This window comes from Urocampus carinirostris, chromosome 9 (genome assembly GCF_059441175.1).
Source record: "Urocampus carinirostris isolate Australia breed hairy pipefish chromosome 9, RoL_Ucar_1.0, whole genome shotgun sequence".
NCBI classification, from domain to species: Eukaryota; Metazoa; Chordata; class Actinopteri; order Syngnathiformes; family Syngnathidae; genus Urocampus; species Urocampus carinirostris.
The window spans coordinates 13,683,975-13,690,865 of NC_142357.1; the positions used below are offsets into that span (position 1 = coordinate 13,683,975).

Genomic DNA, 6,891 nt, shown 5'->3' on the forward strand with positions numbered 1-6,891 from the left:
CTTAGCAACTGGATGGGACCACGATGAGGATAACCGGACACGGATCCGATATTTAGCGCACGCAGAGCGGTAAACACTAGCCAGTGTTACATAGAGCCTTGTATTCTGTTCATGATTAAGATGAATGACCAAACTGAGGGAATATTCTCCAAAGAACCTCATCAACTGCATTAAACATGTAAAATGCAAATGCATTTTTAGATGAACTCTCAGGTGTCAAACAGTAAATTCTTTTTGCAAATTGGAGCACTCTTTAGGTCATTCGTTCCATCTGAATCACCTGGCTTGAAATTAAAGTTTCCAGAGCTGGCCTGACGAGGGAGAGCTTCTATCACACTGCTTGTATAGTAGTGCTTTGATTATTTTAAATTGTGTACGCAGTATAATATTTCTGGGACCTGAAATTATATATATATATATATATATATATATATATATATATATATATATATATATATATATATATATATATATATATATATATATATATATATATATATATATATATATATATATATATATATATATATATATATATATATATATATATATATATATATATATATAGTATGTTGTGAAACTATTGTTGTGAAACTATTTGGCCCCCTTAACCTTTGTGACCTTTTGCCACATTCAGACTTCAAACATCAAGACTGTAATTTCTTGTGAATCATCAACAATAAATGAGACACAATCATGAAGTGGAACACACTTTATTAGATATTTGAAACTTTTTTAACAAATAAAAAACGAAAAAGTGTGTGTTCAAAATTATTCAGCTCTTTTACTTTCAGTGCAGCAAACTCTGTCAAAAGGTTCAGTGAGGATCTCTGAATAATTCAATGTTGATCTAAATGACTAACGATGATAAATGGAATCCACCTGTGTGTAATCAAGTCTCTGTATGAATGCACCTGCACTGTGATAGTCTCAGAGGTCTGTTTAAAGCGCAGAGAGCATCATGAAGAATGAGGAACACACCAGGCAGGTCCGAGATACTGTTGTGGGGAAGTTTAATGGTGGATTTGGATACTAAAGATTTCCCAAGCTTTAAACATCCCGAGGAGCACTGTGCAAGCAATAATATTGAAATGGAATGAGTATCAGACCACTGCAAATCTACCAAGATTGGGTCGTCCCCCTAAACTTTCAGCTCATACAAGGAGAAAACTGATCAGAGATGCAGCCAAGAGGCCCATGATCACTCTGGATGAACTGCAGAGGTCTACACCTGAGGTGGGGGCATCTGTTCATCGGACAACAATCAGTCATATACTGCACAAATTTAGCCTTTATGGAAAAGTGGCAAGAAGGAAGCCATTTCCATAAAAATTGTTGTTTAAAGTTTGCCACAAGCCACCTGGGAGACACACCAAACATCTAGAAGAAGGTGCTCTGGTCAGATGAGACCAAAATCTAACTTTTTGGCAACAATGCAAGACGTTATGTTTGGCGTGAAAGCAGCACAGCTCATTACCCTTAACACACCATCCCCACAGGCAAACACATTTTGTGGCAGCATCACGGTTTGGGCCGTCTTTTCTTCAGCAGGGACAGGGAAGATAGTTAAAATTGATGGGAATATGGAAGGAGGCAAATACAGGACCATGCTGGAAGAAAACCTGATGGAGTCCGCAAAAGACCTGAGATTGGGACGGATATTTGTCTTCCAACAAGACAATGATCCAAATCATAAAGCAAAAGCAACAATGGAATGGTTCATCAAAAACATGTCAAGGTGTTAGAATGGCCAAGTCGAAGTCCAGACCTCAATCCAGTTGAGAATCTGTGGAAATAACTGAAAACTGCTTTTCACAAACGCTTTCCATCCAACCTCACTAAACTCAAGCTGTTTTGCAAGGAGTAATGGGCAAAAATATCAGTTTCTCGATGTGCAAAACTGATAGACATACCCCAAGCGACTTGCAGCTGTATTCGCAGCAAAAGGTGGCGCTACAAAGTAATAACTCAATGGGGCTGAATAATTTTGCACACCCACTTTTTCGTTTTTTATTTGTTAAAAAAGCTTAAAATATCCAATAAAGTGTGTTCCACTTCATGATTGTGTCCCACTTATTGTTGATTCTTCACAAGAAATTACAGTTTTATATCTTTACTTTTGAAGTCTGAAATGTGGCAAAAGGTCACAAAATTCAAGGGGGCCAAATAGTAGTGTACGATAGGAGATGATCTCCTTAATTCATATAGATTGCTAATATTGTCACGGTATTCTGATTCTGATTTTTTGTGACTAAATGGGTGCCGTGTTTTGTTTGTGTGGTTTATTATCTCTTACTAAGGGAAATTCCAATCATTAATAAGGGGAGCAATTGGTTGAGGTTGACGGCTATGACTGCATACCAAAAGACCAGTGATGTGCAATGGTGACCCTGTTCTGAAAAATACTAGTTATATGTGTCAAAAACAGATCCTGATTTTACAAGGTCTCTACACACGCAGTTTTATTATAAATAACACAGCTCTGCAGTGCTTCAAACTACGAGGGTATAAGAACGACTGTAGAGTAGGACAAGATTACAGCAGTTGAGGGTTTACAGTACTACATGGTGAAGTACTACAACGGGGGCTGCACGGTGGCAGTTCTAGTGAAGGAGGAATTAGTTGTAGTGTTGTTTGAGTCCCTGTTAATCCTCTGCTGATTAGTAAAATTCTCATCAGGCCTCCTTAAGAGCCAGTGAGAGAGCAGCAGGGTAGAAATGTGGACATACAACACACCAACACACGCATACACAAGAAGAATATAAAGCCCCTCCCTTCTCACCATAGACTTTCTCCGGCCAATAAAACCTGAGGTCACCTGACTTGGCCACACTAATCCCTTAAGATTAGCGCTCTCCTTCTCCCTCTTACTTAACCGCAGACCTCTCTGGACGCAACGGCCCGCCCAGGCGAAATCCCGAGGTAAATGTTGGCATCTTCTAGCTGAGTAGCACTCTGGATTACAAGGAGGACTGGATAATATTTACAATTTCTGCTGCCAGTGGCAGTGAATGAACAGTCGCAGCGCTTTATTTCAGCCTCTTATCCGTCTCTTGCTATTCAGTCGTAGTCTAGTGTGTCAAAAGAAAGGGGTCAATTATTACAATGATGATGCATGTTTAAGCGATGAGAATTGTTTCAGGGTAATTATTAAAATAAAATACATAAGATATTGCTTCTAGGATTAGCTAAACGATTTTAGTGCGCATTTAAAAGTAATTGCGCTGGAACGTTTCCACTAAATTGGAATTGACAAACGATTTTGATGCGCATTTAAAAGTAATTGCGCTGGAACGTTTCCACTAATTTGGAATTGACTGAGTGGCTATGTCGGGGTGTACTCCCTAGTTCCCTACATAGACTTATACTATGTAGGGTCTTCAAATGATGTGCCTCCATTGTATTAAGTGATTCAATCAACACATTTAATTTTTAACTGTTTATTTGGTCAAACAAATATCTATAAGGTAATATTATATTTGTTGTAACACATTATCTCGCAAAACAAATGAACTGGTTCCATGGTAGGATTTGGACACTCACAATGCATTGTGCACTACATACCAGTGAACATTCATGTTCTCTAGATTTGAGATTATATTGGAAGTCATTTTGAGGGCACTACATTTGTGTTACCCAGACATTGGGACACCCGTACAAAGGGATTTCCCTGCTATAGTCAGTGAGCACATTTGACCAGGTAATTTTGTTCTAGAACCCCAATTTCCTAAGTTTTATGTTGCTCAACATACTTGAAAAAGTAAATGTTTTCAAGCATGCATATTCAAGAACCTCCATGTCATGTGAAATAAACATATTTCCACAATTCTTCTTTGTTTGTTTATTCATTTTGATGCATACTTATTTTATAAATCTGTCAATAGTAAATGAAAGTTTTCTTTATGTTTAGAAAAAGATCTTCCAATTTTTTTGGGAAGGAAAAATCGTTTTTTTTTCATCCTTCCCTATCCTTGCACATACAGTACATATTTTTCACATGTCAAGTCAAGTCATGTTTATTTGTATAGCCCGTATTCACATTATGTCTTGAACTGAGCACAGGCCACCATCCCCTGTACTGAAACCTTTTTTAGAGTGCATGGACACAAACCCTAAAACTCACGAGCCCATCTGTAAAATATGAAATAACATTTTCCCCTGAAACATCATTTTCACAGATCGAGAGAGAAAGAAAATGTCAGCCATGTCTATCACAATAGGACTCATTAATGCTAAGGAGGAAGTTGGGCTCAGGCTCTATGGAAGACAAATTATCTGTGTTTGCTAAGATGACAAGTACTCATTAATCCATTTCACACATAAGCATTCATTCATGTATACACTGAGCTTTGGTTTGGGAAAAACCCACCAGAGACCAGGGCAACAGCAAGTGATGGATGGAATGTTGTTATCTCTACTGTAGATGGCACTGTTAACCCTGACTCACGCACGCTTGAGGGATGGAATGGTCGGCGTCTGCTCCTCGTTAGATGGGGAGGAATTCATAATAAAAGTGGGGAAGAAGGGGAGATGGCGAGAGACGGGGGAGTCCAATAACATCAATTATCTCAGTCATCACATCATGTTGTGTTAACATGTTAGCTCCACAGGGAACAAAAACAACCCTGCGGACAAAAGCGTAGGTAGAGGCTTGTTTCTTTTTCCTTCATCTGGTGTTTAGTTCAAGAAATAGTTAGCCGGGAACGAGTGGGGAAGGGAGTTCGGTGAAAGGTGAGCGTGTTATTGCAGCCGAGTCAAGAGAAGGGCAGTGTGTCGCTCGCACGCGAGACTCCGAAAAAAGCCAGCGTTCGTGACGCTGACAGCCGCCGCCCGAATCGCGCAGGCTGTCCATCTGGAGATGTGTGATGACCTCAGTGTTGTTTCCAGCCCCAGGCCAGACAAAACACAGCAGTGAAGTTTCATTTTGGTGTAGCGTTGTTTGCCCCAGACAGGAAGTCCAATTCAGGTTGGCGTGGAAGCACACATGGCCACAATGATGCTTGCAAACATTGTCGCCCCCTTTGTATTACGGCACAGGAACGGATAGATCAGGACGGGGCGACCCAGCCCTGTCTGGTGACCCTGATTCGAACCCTTAAACTGTCGTTAGGGTCGTTTTCTTACTTGAGTCACTAAAACCCAATATAAGGCAGGTTTCAAGATGGAGAATTCCACTAGACAGATTTTGAGACAGGAAGCTTCTCGCTACTTTCAACTGGACTCATTGCATGGTTTCAGTTATTACTCATGTTTATTATTGGTGTTGTATTGTCTGTTGATGCCCTTGCGACATCTATTGCAACCTGGTAATCCCAGAAGGGGGATTATCTCTTTTCTAGATTTTCCTTTTTTTCCTCGTGTTGAAGATTTTTAAGATGTTTCTTGCTCTCATGCAATTTTTAGATTAAGGGCTATACAAATGTTTGTGACTTGACTTGACGAAAAGAGAAAACAGTCATCCCATCCAAATATTTTTTGGGCCCATCAAATATGTTATTCTCGTGAAAAAGACTGCTACCAAAATGTGATGATAACATGATAAACAAATGGTTGATACAAATTTTAATGACTCACAATAAAAAAACAAACAATAAACTAACTGCGTACGTATGTTTCAAAATGCGGACCAAAGAGCCATTACAAAATATTCGTTCTTGAAAAGACACAGAAATTCTCATACAGTAATCTTTCGCTTTAATGTGATTTATTATTCACATTTATTATTTGCATTTTACATCCTGCATTCTGATTGGCTAAACAACCTCCCAGCTTATTAATATTTGACGGTACTGTAATTATTTGCAAAGAAAAAAAAAACATAGAAACCCTTATACACTACTTCTCTTTCTTACACAAATGATTGAGCCTGTGAAAATGGTTTGTTCTTTTGTTTTAGTGTAAAACACAGCATTTAATAATATAATACACTTTAAAAAAGCTTCTACTTCACAAATGTTGCCTATCATAGCTTCTTTCTAGAATGTAACACCCGCCATGATTTATTTGGGAAAATGCTGCTTTGGCAATGTTCTTTAGAATATTTGTAAATTTGGTAAGCTTAGCCATCATGTCTAGACCCACAGAAAAAATACAGGGGGTTTTGGGGTTTTTAAGGGTTATTGATCTATCTTCGTTATTCATTATCCATTATCCGTTATCGGTCAGTTCATAATACGCTACAAAGCCTAGGAGCCGGGACACTTACTCTCAGCCAAAAGGCCAAGCTAAGGTCCTAGCCCTAAAGCCTTGCTGCGATCATTGCGAATGCACCGTTCCCGGAGGTACTGCAATACCGGGCCGATGCGTGGAGTGGACAGAGCAAGCTCTTATTCCATCTCCGGATTGCAAAAATCAAAGATCATGGCAAAGGCCAAGCAAAGTGATGCATCTGCATGAATCCCAGCAATTTCACTTTTAAGGGATGACGCTGCCCGACCTACGAACGAGTTAGGTTTCAGATGATCGTTCATAAGTATAGTTTGGTCGTAATTTGCATCCGCGCTATATTTTGTATGTTTAGGGTTTTAATAAGTATGTTTAAGGCTTGTGTAAGTAACCTTTATTGTTTCGTACTAAAGAAAATAAACATTTCATAGAATAATATGCTCTATAAAGACAAATAAAGTGAGGTTTAACTTACTTTTGGGACTTACGCATCAAGAGGTCCTCCTCCGTGGTCAAAACTGTCAGAAAAAAAGCGTTCAGACCCGCATCATGCTTTCTTATTACACTTTCGTTTCAAAAGAAACGGCTCGCCTCTTCTTTAAACTTTACTCCAACCATATTGAATTGGCGCACGTGATATTAAACAATAAAAATGTCAGTAAGTTCTTAAGCGCGCTAGCGATACAGTACACTTTGTTATGCTATTACATAAAAGCCAGGAAGTAG

At 39.0% G+C, this 6,891-nt stretch overlaps 1 pseudogene; it reads right to left on the reverse strand.

Annotated features, from left to right (window-relative positions):
• Nucleotides 1-6,259: 6,259 nt before the first annotated feature.
• Nucleotides 6,260-6,384, reverse strand: LOC148359364 (U2 spliceosomal RNA; annotated as a pseudogene).
• Between the last annotated feature and the right edge of the window lie 507 nt (nt 6,385-6,891).